General features: G+C 40.3%; 1 pseudogene; it reads right to left on the reverse strand.

Annotated features, from left to right (window-relative positions):
* Positions 1-21554: 21554 nt before the first annotated feature.
* On the reverse strand, positions 21555-22223 carry LOC100661544 (small ribosomal subunit protein bS21m-like; annotated as a pseudogene).
* Between the last annotated feature and the right edge of the window lie 867 nt (positions 22224-23090).

Genomic DNA, 23090 nt, shown 5'->3' on the forward strand with positions numbered 1-23090 from the left:
GTTTGTTTTTGTGATTTCCCTATTTGAGTTGATATCAGGACGTTCTGTTTTGTGGCCTTGTGTTGTGCTGGTATCTGATATTATTGGTTCTCTGACCAAACAATATCCTTTAGTATTTCTTGTAGCTTTGGTTTGGTTTTTGCAAATTCTCTGAACTTGTGTTTATCTGTAAATATCTTAATTTCACCTTCATATTTCAGAGAGAGTTTTGCTGGATATATGATCCTTGGCTGGCAGTTTTTCTTCTTCAGTGTTCTGTATATGTCGTCCCATTCCCTTCTTGCCTGCATGGTTTCTGCTGAGTAGTCTGAACTTATTCTTATTGATTCTCCCTTGAAGGAAACCTTTCTTTTCTCCCTGGCTGCTTTTAAAATTTTCTGTTTATCTTTGGTTTTGGTGAGTTTGATGATAATATGTCTTGGTGTTTTTCTTTTTGGATCAATCTTAAATGGGGTTCGATGAGCATCTTGGATTGATATCCTTTCATCTTTCATGATGTCAGGGAAGTTTTCTGTCAGGAGTTCTTCAACTATTTTCTCTGTGTTTTCTGTCCCCCCTCCCTGTTCTGGGACTCCAATCACCCACAGGTTATCCTTCTTGATAGAGTCCCACATGATTCTTAGGGTTTCTTCATTGTTTTTAATTCTTTTATCTGATTTTTTTTCAGCTATGTTGGTGTTGATTCCGTGGTCCTCCAGATGTCCCAGTCTGCATTCTAATTGCTCGAGTCTGCTCCTCTGACTTCCTATTGCGTTGTCTAATTCTGTAATTTTATTGTTAATCTTTTGGATTTCTACATGCTGTCTCTCTATGGATTCTTGCAACTTATTAATTTTTCCACTATGTTCTTGAATAATCTTTTTGAGTTCTTCAACAGTTTTATCAGTGTGTTCCTTGGCTTTTTCTGCAGTTTGCCTTATTTCATTTGTGATGTCTTGAAGCATTCTGTAAATTAGTTTTTTATATTCTGTATCTGATAATTCCAGGATTGTATCTTCATTTGGGAAAGATTTTGATTCTTTTGTTTGGGGGCTTGGAGAAGCTGTCATGGTCTGCTTCTTTAAGTGGTTTGATATGGATTGTTGTCACCGAGCCATCACTGGGAAACTAGTTTTTCCAGAAAATCCGCTAAAAAAAATGCAGTCAGATCCCTATCAGAGTTCTCCCTCTGGCTCAGGCTATTCGGATGTTAATGAAGCCGCCTGGGGAGGGTGGGGGAGGGAACAGAGAGATAGGAGAGTAGCACCTCAGAATATAGCCAGAGTTGCTTGTCCTGCTTGGAATGACTATTATATCTGAGATTCCTGCAGGGCACGTTGCCTATGTGTGCTGGCTGTGTGGAGATTGCCCCCGCGGGGTCTGGCCCGCTGGAGTCAGGGTCAGATCCTCTGCTTCCAGCCCCACGCGCAGCGTCAAGGCTCCCCTGCTGGGATGGTGCACTCTCGACTCCAAAATCAGTCGCTGCCTCCTGGGGACTTCTCGTCCCTCCAGCCGCGTTGCTGTGCCACCTCCACGAACCGGTTCGGCCCCCTCCCGGGGTTAGTTCAGGTGTGTGGAGCAGCTCCCCGTGCTTGTGCCGTGACCGAGTGTCCCGGCTGGGACGCTGTTCTCCCCGCTCCAAGACCAGTCGCTGCCTCCCGGGGACTTCTCCTATCGGCTGCGTCCCACGCCGCCCACCCGAACCAGCTGGGCCCCCTCCCGGGGTTAGTTCAGTGGGGTGGAGCAGCTCTCCGTGTTTATGCCGTACCTGCGTCCAGTCCAAATCCCAGCGGGACGGTTCCCCGGCTGGGACGCTGCTCTCCCCGTTCCAAGACCAGTCACTGCCTCCCGGGGACTTCTCTTACCAGCTGTGTCCCACGCCGCCCGCGGAACCAGCTGGTCCCCCTCCCGGGGTTAGTTCAGGGGGGTGGAGCAGCTCTCTGTGCTTGTGCCGGACCTGACTGGTACGCTGGCTTCATGCTCTGAAAACAATCGCTGCTTCCCTGTATTAGTTCGTTCTCCATCTCTAAATCTGTGTTTGTTGTTCAGGGTTCGTAGATTGTTATGTATGTGATCGATTCACTTGTTTTTCTGTGTCTTTGTTGTAAGAGGGATCCGAGGTAGCGTCTGCCTAGTCCGCCATCTTGGCTCCACCCTCATCTCATGTAACAATATATTTTTGTAATTATTTCATTACAGTCTTTTACAGTGGTTTTATTCTTCTTGACTGCTGCTTTGTTTTCATTGTCTAGGCCATGCTGATGATACTTAGGTTTTCCAATACTTTACTATTACAAAAATTTTGTTCTTAAATACCTTCGACATGTCATTTGGTATGCTTGAAAGTATATCCATAAATAAATATTTAAAAATGAAGTTCCTGGGCCAAAGTGTACATGCTAAACTCGTAAAATATTTCCAATTACAACCACAGAAGCTATACTAATTTTTTCACTCTTCAACAACACATGAAAATATCTGTTTTCCTGCATCCTGGTAGACACAGAAATCCTGGTGGTGTAGTGGTTAAGTGCAACGGCTGCTAACCAAAGGGTCAGCAGTTTGAATCCGCCAGCCGCTCCTTGGAAACTCTATGGGGCAGTTCTACTCTGTCTTATAGGGTCGCTATGAGTCAGAAATGACTCAACGGCACTCGGTTTTGGTTTGGTTTTTTTTGATGGACACAGTGTTATCAAAATTTTGATCTTTCAAAATGAGAGATTCGAATTATATCATTTTAGTGTTAGTGTGCATTCATCCTATTATTGGACATCTTTTTATATGTTCAAAAACATTTATATTTCCTGTTGTGTGAACGTATTCATTTTTCTGTCTATTGTTATGTTAAATTATTATTCCTTTTCATGTTGATTCGTAGAAGTTTTTTATATGTTAAGGAAATTAATATTTAATCCTTGATATGGTTTTCAATTTTATTTTATTTTATTTTTTTAGTTTGGCAATTGTCTTTTAACTGTCTTTCCAGCAGCAGCTTCATCCAAACTTTTATGTAGATGAGTTTAGCTTTTTTTTTATTTCTTTTATGGCTTTGTGTGTACTTAGAAGGGATTTCTCTCTGCTCTAAGACTTCAATTTATTTGTATCATTTTATTATTTCATTTTACGTTTGGATAGCTGATCCATCTGCATTCTATTTTAGTAAAGTTTGAGGTATGGAGCCAACCCTTGTTTATTTATTTTAGATATCTATCCATGGTTTTGAATTAAAAAAAAAGAAAATCTACCTCTTCCTTCACTGATTTAGAATGCTAATTTTACCATGCATTATAATATGCTATGTGGATATTTCTGGGCTTTATATTATGTTCTATTCATCTATTTACATCCACTCTTGTGACCTTATCATACCTTTATAACATTTTAATGTCTAGTGGAGCTGATCCTCTCATTATTGTTTTTCAAAATTTTCATCTGAAATTTAGAATCAATTTATCTAGTTAAAAAATAATTGATGTTTTAATAACAATCATGTTAAACTTATAGGTAACTCAGGGAAAATATCCATCACTACGATGCTGAGGTTTTTAACCTAAACCCACTGCCATCAATTCCTACTCATAGCGACCCTATAGGACAGAGTAGAACTGCCCCATAGAGTTTTTAACCTAAGAATATGGTATTCCTTCCTACTTTTGATTCCTCAATATTCTGTAAAGTTTCCCTATGGACACTGAATATTTCTTGTTAAAAATATTACTAGATAGGACATTGCCAGATATGGAATTTAGTCAGCATGTTCCTTAAAGCCTAGACAACTTTATATATTTTTCTATAACTAAAGCAAATATTCTCTATTGGAATGTAACTTTTTTGAGGGCAAGAATTGTGTGTGGTGTACCTTCTTTTTCCCAAAATGTATAGTATACAGTGATTTACATATTTTTTTTTTTTTTAGATTTTAAAAATGATTTGTTAGGTAAATGAATATATATGGTATGGACTAGAAAAAAAAATTTTTTTTCAAACAACTACAAGGAAATATATTAATGTTAATCATTTTGCAATAGCTACCAAACTAAAATCAACAAAAAGTTAACGGCAAAAAAACCTAATAAAAAAACTTTATAATTAATTTTCATGTTTCTGTTTCAAATTTTTCTTCCACTTGATTGCAGTTTTGGTGGTTATTTTAAAAAGAATTCTAAAATCATTCTCTGAAAGAAAATATAATAAAATATATATATATTTTAAAGTTAATGCTTCTACTGGCGAAATGGACACGGAAAGAGAGTGGAGGGAGAGCAGGCTGTCTCATTGAGGGGAGAGCAATTGGGAGTGCGTAGCAACGTGTGTGGGGGTTTTTGTGTGAGAGACTGACTTGGTTTGTAAACTTTCACTTAAAGCACAATAAAAATTATTTTTTAAAAAGTTAATGCTTCTACATATTCAAATATACAATTTTTGTTTGTTTTGGTAACTGGGAGCCAATAGTAGATTTTGTTCCTCATCATTAATGATGACCAAACTATACACCAACTAGGAGACTCAGGTTCAAAAGAAACTGTACAAAAAGCTGCTTTAAATTATCCCCTTCCTTTTGACAACCTTGAATTCTCAAAAAATCTGTGTCTTCGATAATGTCCCTCTACTTGCTCTACTGTAATTAGACCTAATTGCTGAAGCTAAAATTATCCAATATTCATTAAAAAATCTAGGAATTTGGTACACGATTTTGACAGGCTAACTCTAATTCTTACAACACTTCAAGAGAGGCAATATTATCCCCACGTTACAGATTGGAACTCTGGGCCAAAGAGATTAAGGATCTGGTCCAGGTCTGTGTTGCTAAAAAAAAAACAACACAGACAAGGATCTGGTCCAGGTCTGTGTTGCTAGTAGGTGGCAATTTCAGACTTTATGTCCAACTCTGTCTGATTCCAAAGTCTATACTCTTTGCAATACGTTTTGCCAAATCCTTAGAGCTGAATGCCTTTAAAAGTTATTATCCCAAATTACTTTCCTCTAGGAGACTCAAACCCACTACATGGTTTCTCAGAAGAAAAATCCTGGTGATTTGCTTCCATTAAGATTACAGCCAAGAAAACCCTATGGAGCAGTTCTACTCTATAGTCAGAATCAACCTGATGGCAACCAACACCAGACAACGACATTCCCAGGTAAGGAGCCACAGAGCAAATTAATATGAAAAAGACCATATAGTGAACACTTTCTGTTCATAAAGTCCTAGGGACTAGAGATCAAACCTCTCACTTCATACTCATGGAAAGACCCAGAAATATTACTTAACCCTTTGCTGACTTGTGAGACATACGGTACCCCAATCAACTTTTTATGCCTCTACAGTTTTCTGGGAAGGGGTTAGCTCAATTTTAACACATTTAGCCTCAAGGTGGGAGTATTTTGAGATGCATGAAACTCAAGAACGCTGAGCTGGAGACTCACCTTTGTGCAGATTGATCTTTGCCTTAGGTGATGGCTCCTGGATGTGTGAATTTTCTAAACTTTTTACAAGTTTGCCTTTTTTTCTGTGAGATAAGCCTCCTCACTATGTTTCCCAGTTACTATGTTCTCAGGAGAATGTACTTACCTCAAGAATAAACCATTCTGAGGCTTCATTTAGTCATAGTGGCCATTTTCTCCCTGATGCCATTCATTGTTTCCAGGTTTTACTAGCTCCCGGCTTTTCTAGCTTTTGAACAGTAAATAACCCCTTTACAACAAGGTATAATGCATTGCAGTGGGACTTTTCAAGAGACTTGAACTGCTATAAGTTATATTTATCCCTACATTCAATCTTAGGGCCGAGTCATTACATCCACATGTAGCAGGTGAAATGCACCACTGTGCGCAGTTCTACAGTATTCCGGGGAAGCTGTTTCTGCTTCTTAGTTGTTAGTACTGCTTTCGTTATAACGAAGAATACATAATAGTGGTAGTTTTTTCTGAGATTCAAATTCCTTCAGTTTTATTTATTTGGCCTGTAAGTACTGCTTTGGCAGAAATGAAGAATGCATCATACTGGTATTTTTCCTGAGATTAAAAAAAAAAAAAAAAATCCCTTGGCTGTATTTACTTGAACTGTAAATAATGTTTTTACAATAACAAAGAATATATTGCACTGTTTTGAAAAGCTTCACAGAAAATAATAAATAGGCTAAGAAGGAGACTAGAATAAAATATATGTGCAGTCATTGCCAGATGCCTTCAAGTTTTACCTCGGGTTTTGCAAGTCTTCAAGAAATAATAATTTTTTAAAAATGATTTTATCATTGTCTCATATTGGTAGGATTTACTACATTCAGTGTCCACTGGGACATATGTAATCTCAAATAATGGGTATCAAAATCCATAGCTCATAACAAAAATTCTGAATCTGTTCTTTAATCAGCATGCCTTCCTTTAGTGAAAACACATAGTACCTACAAAAAATTTAAAGGAGAAAATAACTGGGTCTGCAGATAAACTGGACTGTCCAGCTCCCAGAGGTATCCAGAGGCACAGGCAGGACTGGAACCTAGTTCTCTTGACAGGGAATCCTTTGCTGTTCCCATGGAGTAACTCAGCTCTTCTGGAAGGCTTGTCACACTATACCCAGATGTAACTCCACTACAGTCTTATTTCAGGAGATGTACTGTCAGCTACAGTCAGATTTGAACTTTTATTTGGTCCCAAATTTAGAAATAAAATTTCACAACCCTCCGCAGCAATCACCTCGCCCACAAATAAAAGAAAAACATAAAAGATTTGGAGATGACAGTTTAGAGACTATAAATTTCCACTGAAGTATTAACACAGTCTATTAGGTCACATTATATTCAATTGTGCAGAGGAAGAAAACCTATCCAACAACATTATTTAATGGCATTTTGATGTGCGATTTGCTAGACACGATGATGAATGCAAGGACTGAGCAATAAAGTGGTAGGGAAATCAAACAGCTCTTCTGTAATGTTTACTTCCCAGGCTTAAATGAGCTCAGTGCTCGCAAATGATTTGCCTTGACGTTGGAATCCAATTGGAGTCTGGAATTACTGTAACTGTTTTCGGCTTGGGTGATTTAATCAGCAAATCTTCAACAGTGTAATATGCATGTACTGAACTGATTCCAGACCGAAGAGGCTGATTTACACACGCTACTTTCAGACAACCATTTGTGAGACGCACACAAGCACCTGTTTGCCTGCATCTTTAGAGTGCTGATACTCGTAGTAGCATGTCAGAACCATTGAAGTGCATGCTTTATACCAGTAAACCCAAACAAGGAGACATACTCAGGAGACCACTGAAAGGAGAGGCTATTTTTGTTTTATGATTTTTTTAAGGACTCTGAAAATCAGCCATTCACTTATTTAACAAAGAATTAGAGGTACCTGCAGTGTATCAGACACTGAGTTAGACCCAGAGAAGTCAGGGCAGAAGGCAATGAAAGTGAGAGAGAGAGATAAATAAGATATGGTTCCTACAAGCGTGGGACAAAGTTGTCAGATTATGTTAGTTTAAAACAATCTAAAAAAGGGATGCCTTAAAACATTAGGGCTCTAAATCACCATTGGAATGTGGGTTTCTTATAATAGAAGGCATTAAAAATATTAACTGAATTTTTTTTCCCTCATCATTCTTTTTATACTCCCTGCTCCCACCCCCTGCCTCTTATCCCATATAGCTGTGGAATGTCCTGGGCTCTTGAGCTCATGGTGTCAGGATCAGAAAGAGGAAATTGCTTCTCACTATCCTCCCAGCTTTGAGTTCTAACACCCTAATGCTGTGGGAGAACATAGGAGATTCCCAGACAAAATGTTTAAGGAAATGGGGTTTAAGGAGAGTGGCTTTCTCATTGTCACCGCCATGTTCCCATTATTAATAAATTTTCTTCAAGCTGTTGTTGTTGCTGCGTGCCCCCAAGTAGATTCCAGTTCATAGCAACCTTTTGGGGCGGAAGAGAACTGTCCTACGGGGTTTCCTAGGCTCCAAACTTTATGGGAGTAAATCTCCAGGAGTTTTCTCCTGAGGAGCAGCTGGTGAGTTCGAATTTCTGACCTTTAGGGTAGCAGCTGAGCACTGAACCACTGTGCCACCAGAGCTTCATACTCCAACCTAGCAGGATGGAAAGAGAAAAAGTTATAATGGACCTACAGATGTTGAAGGGTTCTGTTCCCTGATTCCCAGAAAGAACTCCAAGGAACTCAAAGGAAGGAGCAAAACTAAGTCAGGAGATGACTCTAAAGTGGATCCAGGAAGCTGGAGCTTTGGACAACCTTGACCAGATTTTCATGCCCTGGTGTGATCCAGAAAAGGCAGGAAGATTCCACCTGTATACGCAGCTTTTGAAGTCACTGACCCTGAAAGGGCAAGGTGCGGGGCTATGAGGTGATCTATATGGGCCAAATCAGCAGGGTAGAACATTGGAGAACTTAGGAGATATAACCTATAAGCACAGGTGTTAGCACAAGTGACTTAAGGGTCACATATACATGCCCTCAATGTCATGCAACATAAACCTCTACAGTTTAAGTTTGTCTGGGTGAAAGGAGGATTCCTAAATATCTCAGATTAAGTTTCTGCCAACTTGGTAGGATGGAGACTGAAAATAAATACTATTTTAAATTATAGAAAAAATAAAAAGAAAATCATATTTCTTATACCATCTTAGTTATGGACTGAGATCTATCTATTTGGTAAATTCTAAGGAACATGGAAAAAATTAAAGTTATAAGGCCTTCCAAAAACAAATATATATATATCATAAAAAACTTATAAATGCTTCTCTGTAATATGTTGAGAAATATCCTCTCTATCCCTTCGAACAGCTCACAAGAAACAAAGAAACAATGGAAACAATTTTTATTAGAATTATAGTTTCACTTCGAAAGAAAATAAATTATTTAAGTTAAATCCAATTTATCAGATAAAACCAAGTAGGTAGTACTGAGCTCCACCAAAAGAGAAAAATCCATTCCATGCGATAGAAACAATCAAAGACGACCAGGACCTCTTCCCTGGTGGATCCCATTTTAACTTGTAGAGAAATTTATTCAACGATTTTAACATTCTTTTGAAAAAAAAAAACAAAAAACTGTTTCTTTAAAAAGAAAACCCTGACTGACGTAGAACTACCCATTGAAAGCACAGAGCAGCTGTAAAGATGGCTGGATATCAGCTTGATTTACGCAATGATGTTGTCATAAAACCCATGATAAATTTTGATAGTGATTTTGAAAGAAACCTCCAAATCTTCTACCCTTACACAGTAATTAGTATTAAAGGGTTTCTTGGGCTGGCAGGCTTTCTGTTCTGCATTTAATTTGCAGATGGTTTGCTGAGACAAAAAGTATATTGAAAATCTATAAATATATGTAATGAATTGGGATGCTGCTAATTAGTACAGGGAAAAAAATTGCAGAATATGGAAGGACTTCTGTGGTTTTGGACAAAGGCATTTGAATTCATTTTATTTCCTTTAAATAAGCATGTGTCGCTCTTTTAGCTCTCCATGTAGGGGGAGACAGTAGAGATCCAGATTGGAGGTTCTGTGTCCTCCTGGGACGGCACATGTCTGCATACTTGACAGCTACTGGAAAATCCTGCAACTCTGCAGAACCCATGAAGGAGAAATTGAAACGTTTGTGCTATTAGGAATAGGCGTTTTGTTAGAACTCTACCAAGAAGGCCTTTTTTCTTTCTTCCTGTGTCCCCATTTACAAAGAGGCAAATGATTAAATTTGCTTCACCAAATTAAACTTATCCAGCTTCCTGCTGGGTACTGGGGAGCATTTATGGAATACCACCTGGAAAGCAGCTGCTCTTTTCTACATGGCCTGAATATCATTAAGTTGCCTCAGCTTCATGACATGCTGTTGGAAATTTTGGATTTCCACGGGGCTACTCTGGGGAGAGGGACAAAGGACCATATTCTGGGCAGGCGCAAACAGCCCAGTGATTTCAATAGAGATGTTGCTGACAAATGGAGTCCAAAAACAGACTATGAGGAACTATGGCTGTAAGAGACAGGAAAGAAGTAAAGAAAAGAAGGAAGGGAAACAAGAAAGAAAAAAAGAAAGGGGGATGAATCCATCCTTCCCTTGCTAGGAAGTGCCAGTCGAGACTATTCCAACTCACAACAACCCTATAGGATAGAGTAAAATTGCCCCATCGAGTTTCCAAGGCTGTAATTTTTATGGGAGTAGACTGTTACAGAAAGTGACTGCCACATCTCTCTCCCGTGAAGCAGCTGGTGGGTTGGAATGGATGATTTTGTGCTTCCCAGCTAAGCATTTTAACCCCTGTGCCACTAGAGCTCCTTAATCAATTGGTAGTTCCTCTTTATATGTGAACTTGACCGCTTTTGTCCTAAGGTAATACTTGGATGTGTCATCAAAGCCCACCAAAAAAGAGTTGGGAATAGACTTGTAAATATTCCATTTAAGCCTGTCTTTTTATGCAGAGTTTAGCATCCCATAAGAGACGTGTGTAAATGTGAGCACTAAGGCCTCCCTGTTTATCCATGCTTATATTTGCAGTAAAGCCTGTGAAAGCTACATCTGTATAAGCCAGGAACCTGTCAAAGAAGGAAAATGCAAATATTTTCCACTAAAACGAGTGATATAAATGTGTAAGACTGTACCCCTTCAAAGGTGGAAAACTTACAAGATCTGGAAAAACAAGGCAACCCTGTCAAGCTCCGGCTGTCACAGGTTTCACTGTATATCGGAACACAATACCTTCAGTTATAGCCCAAGCCCAAGCCCAGTGCAGTTGAGCCGATTCCGACTCATAGCGACCCTGTAGGAAAGAGTAGAATTGCCCCATAGAGTTTCCAAGGAGCTTCTGGCAGATTTGAACTGCCGACCCTTTTGTTAGCAACCATAGCACTGAACCACTACACCACCAGGGTTTCCCCTTCAGTTATAAGCACAACCTTAATCTTCCCCAGAACGATAGTGGGGCATGAGTTTCCTAGCCTACAGAACACTGCAATACTATTTAAGCAAAACTGTGGCAAGTCATATTTATGGAGAAAAGTACTACAGAATACCACAGATCAGAATCTCATAGCCTATTACAGGGTGTTAGCCTCTCTCCGTAGTCCACTGTCTCATGGAAAAAAAAATCCATTGGCATCCAGTCAATTCAGACTCATAGCAACCCTATAGGACAGAGTAGAACCACCCCATAGGGTTTCCAAGGAGCGGCTGATGGATTGGAACTGCCAACCTTTTGGCTAGCAGCCGTAGCTTTTAACCATTGCATCACCAGGGCTCCTTACTGTCTCATAATCTCAATTAATGAAGATTGTGTTCCTATTACCTTCAATTTACCAGGAGAATAAGAATACGGTCTGCATTTTAGTTGAAACAGAACAGAAGGACAACAAAACAAGATCATACTAGGACTGGTTAAGGAAAAGGAGATAACAAACCAATTAAAAAAAAAAACTAGTTACAAAAACAACTGCAAAAGGGTTTATTCTGTGCCTAATCTCAGTACCACAGTATAACTGCTTCCTTACTAAAATCCCGGACAGTGTAAAACAAAGGTCAGAATGCTGTACCCTTAGGTACAGAAGAACGAACAAATCCTAGGAGAAGTACAACCAGAATCCTCCTTAGAAGCAAGGATGGTGAGACTTCTCTCACATACTTTGGACATGTTATCAGGAGGGACCAGTCCCTGGAGAAGGACATCGTGCTTGATAAGTAGAGGGTCAGGAAAAAAGAGGAAGACACTCCAGAGATGGATTGACACAGGGGCTACAACAAGTGTGACAACAATTGTGAGGATGGAACAGGACAGGGCAGAGTTTCCTTCTGCTGTACATACGGTCACTTTGAGTCGGAACCGACTGGACGGCACCTAACAACAACAATAACACAGTCTTCATTAAGTAGATTAATATCTAAAGTGTATACAATAAAAATTGTTCAAGTCCCACTAGTTTTCAGGTTTATTAAAGTTAATATTTCATTCATTCTTGCAGGCACGCAACTGCATTCCATAAATGCGAGATGACAAAGGGAAGAAAAAGTGGCTATTCCAGGCATTGTTGATACAAAGAAAAACAGGATAAGGTTTTTCCCTTCAAAGAATTCACTCCAGAGGAAAGGACTTAAATTTAAGTTTTCCCTGATATTTGACAACATGACTCCTATTATTTTGAGCTCAGGTGTTCTTTACCTAGAACTGAATAAACAACACCCAGGAGCCTCTTTAAATTGAAAATAATACTCTTCCCACCTTCTCCATCTGCTGAAATCCTACTCATCCTTCAAGGCCAAGATCAAATACCATTTGCTTTTTGAAGCTTTTCTTGATCCCACTAGGCAGAATAAATCATTCCCTGCTCTGTCTTCCCACACCACTTTGTCTATGACCTACCTACTTGAACGCACCTAGTACAGTATGAGTTATACTTACTTGCTTCCATCACTGACTCTCCCTCTAGGTTATGAAATCCTTGAGGATAGAAACCAAGCTTTCTTTTAATGCTGTTGTTCTCGAGTATGTTAGTATCATGAACTTACTCAATATTTAAATAAACTTTTGTTCAAACGGACTTCAGTATGGGCTTTGGAAACAGGCAAATCTGAATTAGAATCAAACGCTACTATTTATTAACTGTATAATATTAAGTAAGTGACCTTAACTTCTCTGAGTCTTCATTTCCTTATCTTTAAAACAGAATTGCTAATACTTTATTAGGTTGCTATGGGATTCAATTAAGTAAATGAAAAAAAAAGCCTAATGCATGCTAGGCCCCAAAGCTGCCCATTCTTCTCTTCCTGTACTCTCAACTCAATACCTACAGGTTGCCGTTGAGTCAATTCTGACTTATGGTGACACCATGTGTATCAGAGTAGAACTGTGCCCCATAGGGTTTTCAATGACCAATTTTTTGGGGAAGTAGATCTCCACATCTTTCTTCCAAGGCACCTCTGGCTGGATGCGACCCCCCGACTTTTGAATTAGCAGCCTAGCACATTAATCATCTGAGCTAGCACTACCCAAAGACTATACAGTTTACAAAACAAAACAAAAACTGTTGCCTTCAATTGGATTCTGACTCAAGGCCACCCCATGCGTTATAGGGTAGAACTGAGCTCCATAGGGTTTTCTTGGATTTAACCTTTGCAGAAGCAGATAGCAGACTTTCTTCCACGGCTATACTGGGTAGGCTTAAACCACCAACCTTTCAATTAGCAGCCAAGTGCAAACCATTTGCTCCACCCAAGACCCTCTGATACAGTTTCCAAGCCAAAAACCAAACCTGCTGTGGTGGAGTTGATTCCAACTCATAGCGACCCCATAGGACAGAGGAGAACTGCCCTATAGGGTTTCCAAGGAGCAGCTAGTGGATTCAAACTGCTGACCTATTGGTTAGCAGCCATAGCACTTAACCACTGGGCCACTATCCCTCCAATTATTGGGTATAGTTAGATAAAAATATAAAACTTTTTCAAGGGTAGGTTAGGTCTACTTTAAGAGCAGCTACTTAATTTCTAGATAGAGAGACAAAGATTTAAACCAAATATGTGAAGGGAGAGTTGGACAGGCAAGCATGGTTTGAAAATTGAGACATGCTGACACTGATGTATGAAACTATTTTCCTCTACCCTCCACCCAGGGTGCATCACCGTTAACCACCAATACAGAATCTCTGAATTTCCTGCCCTTTCCAAAGACTTCAATCTAAACTCTTTGATGATGTTAAAGTAGTGCAAGCCATAAAATCCATAGAGGATTGCCCGAAGCTTCCATTGTTTCACACAGTCTATGTTTTATCTATGAATCCAACCAAACCATCAAATAGCAGCTCCCCTAGATTCCACTCTCTCGTCCTCTCAGATTTTTAAAGCTTGAGGATGATTCCATATGCTCACAATGGAAAATACTAGGACAAACAGACCCGTTGTCGTCAAGTCAATTCTGACTTATAGCGGCCCTATAGGACAGAGTAGAACTGCCCCCACAGAGTCTCCAAGGAGCACCCGGTGGATTCGAACTGCTGACTTTTTGGTTAGCAGCTGTAGCACTTAACCACTATGCCACCAGGGTTTCTAGAACAAAGAGAGGACACTCAATATTGGGTTTACTTTTTAAAAATATGTGGAAGTTGTTCTTCTCAAAAGTGTGCCTTAATTATGAGATTTTGCAGGGAAAATAATTCTCCCATGTCTCAGTAATAAAAATAATATATTCTGCAAAAGCACCTGGCTTGTCTTTATGCTGTAGATACCATGAATCATGCAACTAACTATGTGTGCCTTTTGCTTTGGCTACTTGCTTACACTGAGCCAAATGCTTGGCCCACTACTAATATCAGACCTTAAGGATTGCATTTTAAGGATGAAACCTAACTTCTGTTTTAATGGCTTTTTCTAACCTTATTTTTCCCTGGTCCAGAATTTCTCATATTTTGATTTTATTCTATTGTTTGACACACATTTTTGTAAGCTGCTTGAATTCTATTTTGACAACAAAACAGCTCCCCTAATACAGCACCCTTATTTAGGTGGAGTTCCACCCAAAGGTAAAGGGTTTGGTTAGGAATGCAGTGAAGGGTTTGCTTGAAAAGGAAGGTCAGGACACTCTTTAAGAGGCCTGGATTGGGAGGACAGCATTTGGCCCTCAATTCAGGAATAATGGGAATCTACATAGAGTCGCACGGTGGTTAGAAGGGTGGCTGTTAACCAAAAGGTCGGCAGTTTGAATCCACCAGTTGCTCCTTGGAAATCCTATGGGGCAGTTCTACTCTGTCCTATAAGGTCGCTGTGAACGGACTCAGTGGCAGTGGGTTTGGTTTTTGGCCTTATGAAAGGTTTACAAACAAGAAAATAATTGGCCAGAGGTCTCTTCAGCAACCGTCAAGATTTCTTTAGTTTTAGGAAGCGTGGCTTGGAGCAGCACTTCTCAGCCTTTAATGTGCCCGGGAATCACCTGGGGATCTTGTTAAAATGCAGATTCTGATTAAGCAGGTCTGGCATGAGGCCTGAGATTCTACATTTCTAAGAAACTGCCAGAAGTGTCAAGGTTACTGGTCCAGGAAGCACATTTTAGTGCCATGTTTAGCCTGAGTAAGGAAGAGACTGGAGGCAATGAGATCAGAAAGAAGATAGAAGTCATAAGAGTGGGAGAGTAGGATGGTGGGGGGGAGTGGAGAATCCAGGCGACAGAGGATCCGTAACTTGATAAATGGCTGAATGTAGCCAGGAGGGGCGTCTGTGCTCAGCCCACCACCAGGCCCGCCCTGCCTCCCTGCCATGCTGGAAAGAGTCCTTTGCATTGTCAAGTGCTGTGTCAGGGCCTGCGGGAGCCCTGGCAGCCATCCAGCCCTGCCATTCATTGCCTCTCCCTGCTGGCTCCCTCTACATCCAGAGGCGCCAATGCTCATGAAGCACCTGGCTCCTTTCCACCTGCAACCACAGCTCCTGCAGCTGAACACCTGCCCACTCCATGGCCGCACTGGGTTCAGCCCGCTGCCAGGAAGGGGCCAAGGCTCCAGTGTTCAAGGGCAGAGAGGATGGTACTGCAGGTGGCAGAGGCTGCTGGAGAGAGTATTGGTAGGGGCAGGAGGCAGCTGGCAGAAGGAAAACCATACGGCCGCAGCAGCAGTTTAATAAAGGGGGTCTCTAGAGAGCTATGGCTCAGGCAGGTGGCTGGGGAGTCGGGGCGAGTCCTTTCAGAGGAGAAGCGATAGTCAAGCTGTCTGAAAGAGCAGCTGAGATGAAAACAGAGTATTTGTGGGTAGGGAGGAGGAGGTAAGAGGAAGGCGTCTAAAGAAGCGGTGCAAATCACTGCCCCAGACTGAAGATGAATTCTGAGCAGGGGGGATGCATCAGGTAAAGAGAAAAGGCTGACAAAGAAAGGATTTGTGGAATGTCTGTCTTTGGAAAATTCATCCAGCCCTTCATCTGAAACAAACTGCAATATAGCCTGCTTATTATTATTATTATTATTATTGATTGTGCTTTAGGTGAAGGTTTACATAGTAAATTACTTTTTCATTCAATCATTTATATACAAATTGTTCATGACATTGGTTGCCATCCCCACAATGTGTCAGCACTCTCTAAATTTCCACCCTGAACTTCCCGTTTCCATTCTGCCAGTTTTCCCACCCCTTCCTGTCCTCTCTTATTTGCTTTTGACCCAATGTTGCCCTTTTGGTCACATATAGATGATTGTTTTAAGGAGCACTTTCCTCAGGGATGGTAGTGTTTATTTTATTGGTCTGTCTATTATTTGGCTGAAAGGTGATCTCAGGGAGTAGCTTCAGTTCCAAGTGAGAAGGGTGTCTAAGGACCATAGTCTCGAACATTCTTCCAGTCTCTCTCAGACCCGTAAGTCTGGTCTTTTTATGAATTTAAATTTTGTTCTACATTTTTTTCCCAGCTCTAACTGGGACTTTCTATTGTGATCTAAGTAAAAGAGATCGGTAGTGGTAGCCAGGCACCATCTAGTTCTTCTGATCTCAGGCTAGTGGAGGCTGTGGTTCCTACGGTCCATTAGTACTTTAGACTAATTGCTTCCCTGAGTCCTTTGTTTTCTTCACTCCTCTTTACTCTGCATGGAAAGAGACCAATAGTTGTATCTTAGATATCCATGTGTAAGCTTTTAAGACTCCAGTTGCTACTTACCTAAGTAGGATGGAGACCATTGTCTTTATGAACTATGTTATGCCAATTGGTCTAGCTGTCCCCCGAGACGGTGGTCCTTAGCCCTCCAGCCCAGTAAGTCAGTCCCACAAGGTGTTTGGTTATGTCTAGGAAGTTTCCATGGCTGTGTCCCTTGTGTGGACTGTTGTATGTATGAGTATACATGCAGCACATACATATATATATATGTAGAAACAGCCACAGTCAAACCTATGAGTGCTCGTGGGTGTACTCCTATGTACCCTTCCCCGTGTATCCTGCATACATACCTACCTTCATATCTACTTATAAATTATTGTTTGTTATTACTCTTGTTGCCGGATTGTATACATTATAGTATTTACCATCATTGCCTTTTATTCTTGCATACCTCTAAGTGTCTTCCCTTGCCTTGATCTGGTTGTGCTGACTTCCCCCATATTGTCCATATTGTGTATTTCCTTTCCCTTCAACAAAGTTAACACATTTCTGCTATTTGGTAAGTGATTTCCCCTTCCATCCCTGGTAACCATCAAAGAATGTTTCTCTCTGTGTGTAAACCTTTTCTTGACTACTTATAATATTGGTCTCATACAATATATGTCCTTTTGTTATTGTCTTATTTCGCTCAGCATAAAGTCCTCCAGATTCATTCACATTGTGTGATGTTTCACGGATCGATCATTATTCTTTAACTTTTCATAGTTTTCCATTGTCTGTATGTACCGCGATTTGTTTATCCATTCATCCACTGATGCACATTTAGGTTGTTTCCGTCTTTTTGCTATTGTGAACGATGTTGCAGTGAACATGGGTGTGCATGTGTCTATTCGTGTTATGGCTCTTATTTCTCTAGGTTATATTCCTAGGAGTAGGATTGCTGGGTCATATGGTATTTCTCTTTCTAGCTTTTTAAGGAAGAGCCAAATCATTTTCCATAATGGTTGTACCATTTTACACTCCCGCCAGTAGTGTGTAAGAGTTCCAATCTCCCCATAACCTCAAAGCATTTGTCGTTTCCTGGTTTTTGGTCAGTGCCATTACAGCCACAGGGAGACGGGTATCTCATTGTAGTTTATTATGACCTACAGTGTCGAATACCTTTGCAAAGTCAATACAGCACAGGTAAAAATCTTTCTGATGTCCCCTGTTTTCAGCCAAGATCCATCTGACATCAGCAGTGACATCCCTACTTCCACGATCTCTTCTGAATCCAGCCTGAATGTCTGGCAGTTCCCTGTAGGTGTACTGCTGTAGCCTCTTTTGAATTAGTATCGGCAAAATTTTACTTGTGTGTGATATTAATGATTTGCTTGATAATTTCCACATTCCATTGGATTACCTTTACCTGGAATAGGGAAAAATATGGATCTCTTCCAGTCGGTTGGCGGGGTAGCTGTCTTCCAAATTTCTTGGCATAGACAAGTGGGCGCCTCCAGCGCTGTATCCATTTGTTGAAATATTACAGTTTGAAAACTAAGGAAGGTTGCCTGGACAGGGTGACTTTTGAACTGAGCCATCATTTGTTCATTTAACAAATATTTATTAGTGACTTCAATGAGGCAGGCTCTATGCCTGTGATTGGGAATATGACAGTGAACAAAAGAGACATCTTCCTTGCCCTCATGTTACTTAAAGTCTAATGTTGGAGAATGACCAAAACAAAACAAATATAAACATGTATTTCCAAACTGTGATATGTGCAATAAAGTTAAAAATAAAGCATAACAACAACAACAAAAAAAACATGAAGAAAAAGACACAGGGTACTGAGAAAAAAAACAGGTTGTTATCAAACTGATTCTGACTCACGGTGACCCCATGTGTGTCAGAGTAGAACCGTTCTCCATAGGCTTTTCAACAGCTAATTTTTCAGAAGGAGATCACCGGTCCTTTTTTCTGCAGCACCGCTGGATGGTCTGTAACCTCCAGCCTTTTGGTTAGCAGCTGACTATATTAACCATTTGCACCACCCAGGGACTCCTAGAAAATAACGAAACTTGTCGCCATTGAGTCAATTCTGACTCATAGCTACCCTATAGGTCAGAGTAGAACTGCCCCATAGGGTTTTCAAGGAGTATCTGGTAGATTCGAACTGCTGACCTTTTGGTTGGCAGCCAAACTCAAACCACTGCACCACCAGGGCTTCAGAAGATAACAAGAGGCACTTATTTCAGATGGAATGGTCAGGATAGGTCTCCCTGAGGTGGAGACATTTAAGCTGAAGTAGAAAGGACAGATGCGTATGCTCAAAACTTCATGTCCAAAAGCAGAGTCAGGAAGAATACTGAGAAAAAGAGGCCAAGAGAGTGGGTATATCAGAATCCTAAAGAGAAGAGTGTTTCAAGAAGGACGGAGTGAGCAAGAAAGATAATTATTCCTGGGAGGCTGAGAAAATGAGAATAAAATCGTGCCTGCTAAGATTGGGCACATGGAGTGCTGGGACCTTGAGAAGTGGATTAGGGGTGTAGAAACCCAATCTGATTGATTTAAAGAGTGAATAGGAGATGAGGAAATAGAGATAACGTGTATGCATGCAAAACTTTGTAAACTTCACCAACAAAAAGACAACAAAGATGTTATTGTTAGGTGCCATGGAGTTGGTTCCACTCATAGCGACCCTATGTGCAACAGAAGAAAGCCCTGCCCAATCCTGTGCCATCCTCACGATCCTTGCTATGTTTGCAGCCACTGGGTCAACATATCTCATTAAGGATCTTCCTCTTTTTCTCTGAGCCTCTCCCTTACCAAGCACGATGTCCTTCTCCAGGGACTGGTCCCTTCCGATAACATGTCCAAAGTAAGTAAGACAGCTCCCTCCTTCTGCTTGTCCTCCGAGCCTATTCTCCACCACACTAGTCCTTTCCTGGCCAAGTTGAACAGTCTGCCATGGCTGAGGTGGATTCCTTTGGCAGCCAGTGCTGGGAACCTGGTGGCCGACGTGGGGAAGAAGACCCAGCTGCAGCCTTGGTGCAGCCAGGTAGCAAGATTGCAGGCTTGGAGAACCATGAGGTCTTCGCTGTCCTGGACACAGTATTTGGATTAATTACGCTGAGTTCTTTTGGACCTAACCTTTTGTCTTTAGAGTTGATCATTGTTTGTGATTGCTTGTTTCCTTCAACTGTGTTCTCCCTGGCATTCAGAGAGGAGGGGGGAGGAAGAGGAAGAAGGGAGGTAAACCTCCAACCGTAGCCTCAGCTGTGCTTTTGTGCATTATTCTGAGAATAAACTTCTGTTCAAACAAACAAAAATAAAAAACAAAGTAAGTGAGAAGAACTATCATCACCCTTGCTTCCAAGGAGCATTCTGGCTGTACTTCTTCTCAGATAAGTTAGTTCCGGCAATCCATGATATATTCAGTATTTTACCAACACCATAATTCAAAAATGAATTCTTCTTCAGTCTTCCTTATTCATAGTCCAGCTTTCTTATGCATATGAGGCGATTGAAAACACCATGGCTTGGGTCAGGCATACTTCAGTCCTCAAGGTGACATCTTTGCTTTTTAACACTGTAAAGAGGTCTTTTGCAGCAGATTTGCCCAATGCACTATATCCTTTGATTTCTTGACTGCTACTTCTGTGGTGGTTGATTGTGGATCCAAGTAAAGTGAAATTCTTCACAACTTCAATATTTTCTCCGTTTATCATGATATTGCTTATTGATCCAGTTGTGAGGATTTTTGTTTTCTTTATGTTGAAGTATAATCCACAATGAAGGCTGTGGTCTTTGATCTTCATCAGTAAGCACTTCAGGTCCCCTTAGCTTTCAACAAGCAAGGCTGTGTCATCTATATATCACAGATTGTTAATGAGTCTTCCTCTAGTCCTGATGCTCTGTTCTTTTTCATATAGTTGGCTTCTCTGATTATTCAGCATACTAATTAAATAAGTATGGTGAAGTGATACAACCCTGATGCACACCTTTCCTGATTTTAAGCCAGGAAGTAGCCTCTTGTTCTGCTCTAACAATTGCCTCTTGGTCTATGTACCGGTTATCCATCCATAATTTATTATGACCTACACAGTCGAATACCTTTGCATAGTCAATACAACACAGGTAAAAATTTTTCTGATGTGCCCTGTTTTCAGCCAAGATCCATCTGACATCAGCAGTAACATCCCTACTTCCACGATCTCTTCTGAATCCAGCCTGAATGTCTGGCAGTTCCCTGTAGGTGTACTGCTGTAGCCTCTTTTGAATTAGTATCGGCAAAATTTTACTTGTGTGTGATATTAATGATTTGCTTGATAATTTCCACATTCCATTGGATTACCTTTACCTAGAATAGGGAAAAATATGGATCTCTTCCAGTTGGTTGGCCGGGTAGCTGCCTTTCAAATTTCTTGGCATAGACAAGTCGCGCCCCCAGTGCTGCATCCATTTGCTGAAACATTGCAGTTAGTATTCCTTCAATTCATGGAAACTTGTTTTTCGCCAATGCCTTCAGTGCAGCTTGGACTTCTTTCTTCAGTACCGTTGGTTCTTGATCATATTCTACCTCTAGAAATAATTGAGTGTCAACCAATTCTTTCTGTTGTAGTGACTCTTTGTATTCCTTCCATCTTCTTCTTTTTTTTTTTGGATGGGAATTTCAGGAGCAGAATTTATTACAAATACACAATGCTTTCTCTCCTCTTTACTTAACAGTTGGGGGAGGGTAGGGAGGGAGTAGTTCAGTAAAGAGTAACAGATCTTTTCCAATAATAAGATCTTACTTTGGAATTCATAAAACTTGGGTTAGAAATAGTAGATATACTCTACTATGTGTTAGAACATTTCCTCGCTCCCCCTAGACTAATTCTTGACTCAGTGTCTTTTTCCCTTAATAAACAAGAAAGTCTGTAGCTGAGTGGTGCGATTACTTTTGTATTATGCAGGCCTACTTGCATAGATGTGATTGAGTTTCTTGTAGAAAACAGTAAGAGAAAATGGGTTCAAGAAAGAAAGGCGACACAAACTGACTCAGCAGCCCTGCCACTAGTCCGCCTGATTTTTTCCCATCGAGAAGTTGATCTGGCAAGTCATTTCCATTTTGTAGATTCCCTGGCAGGCTTCATAGCTTTCCCGCCATCTGCTGCGGCGTGGCTTCTCACAGTACTACTTTTACTTAATGGCCTCGATGAGCCCATCCGTGGTGAGAATTCTGTTTAGGGTCCTGTATGCACCTTCCATGTTCCCTTCCTGTACCATCACAGTCCTGGCAATAAATTTCAGATGTTTTTTCATGACCTTGGATTTAAAAGCCTTCACTCTGCTATGCCTTCCAGCTGAGCCCATCTTCCTTTCCCTACTCCTAGCACAACCTTCTCACCCCACGCACTTTTGTTGCCATCTTCTCTTGATGCTTCCAGTGTTGTTCAATATTTTGCCCATAGAATCCTTCGGTTTTTTAACTCGGGCCTTGAAATTTTTTTTGTCAGTTCTTTCAGCTTGAGAAATGCCTAGCGTGTTCTTCCCTTTTGGTTTTGTAACTCCAGGTCTTTGCACATTTCATTGTAAATACTTTATCTTTTCCAGCTGCCCTTTAAAATCTTCTGTTCAGCTTTTTTACTTCATCATTTCTTTAGTTCACCTTAGTTACTCTACATTCAAGGACAAGTTTCAGAGTCTCTTCTGACATCTATTTTGGTCTTTTTGTTGTTCTTTCCTGTTTTTTTTTTTTAATGATCATTTGTTGTCTTCATGTATGATATCCTTAATGTCATCCTACAACTTGTCTGGTCTTCAGTCATTAGTGTTCAATGCATCAAATTGTTCTTGAAATGGTCTCTAAATTCAGGTGGGATATACTCAAGGTCGTACTTTGGCTCTTGTGGACTTGTTTTAATTTTCTTTGGCTTCAAGCTGAACTTGTATTTGAGCAATTGATGGTCTGTTCCACAGTAGGCCGCTGTCTTTTTCTGACTGAGCTTTTCCATTGTCTCTTTCCACAGATATAGTCAATTTGATTCCCGTTATTCCATCTAGTGAGGTCCATGTGTATAAAAAAAAATTTTTTTTTTTTTTTTTTAGTTGCCATTTATGCTGTTGAAAAAAGGTACTTGCAATGAAAAAGTCATTGGTCTGGCAAAATTCTATCATGTGATCTCCAGCAATGATTCAGTCACCAAGGCCATATTTTCCAACTACTGATTCTTTTCTTTGTTTCCAACTTCTGCTTCTAATCACCAGTAATTATCAATGTATGCTGATTGTAAGCTTGATTAATTTCAGGCTGCAAAAGTTGATACAAATTTCCAGTTTCTTCATCTTAGGCATTAGTGGCTGTTGTGTAAATTTGAATAGTAGTTGTATTAACTGGTATTTCTTGTAGGTAAATGAATATTATTCTGTCACTGACAGCATTGTACTTCAGGATGGATCTTGAAATGTTCTTTTTGGTAATAAATATGATGTCATTGCTCTTCAGTTTGTCATTCCCAGCATAATAGACCATGTGATTGTTTCATAGTAGACCATATAAAAGTTTGGTAACAAAAAGAGAACAGAGTTGGGACT

This window comes from Loxodonta africana, chromosome 12 (genome assembly GCF_030014295.1).
Source record: "Loxodonta africana isolate mLoxAfr1 chromosome 12, mLoxAfr1.hap2, whole genome shotgun sequence".
Lineage (NCBI taxonomy): Eukaryota > Metazoa > Chordata > Mammalia > Proboscidea > Elephantidae > Loxodonta > Loxodonta africana.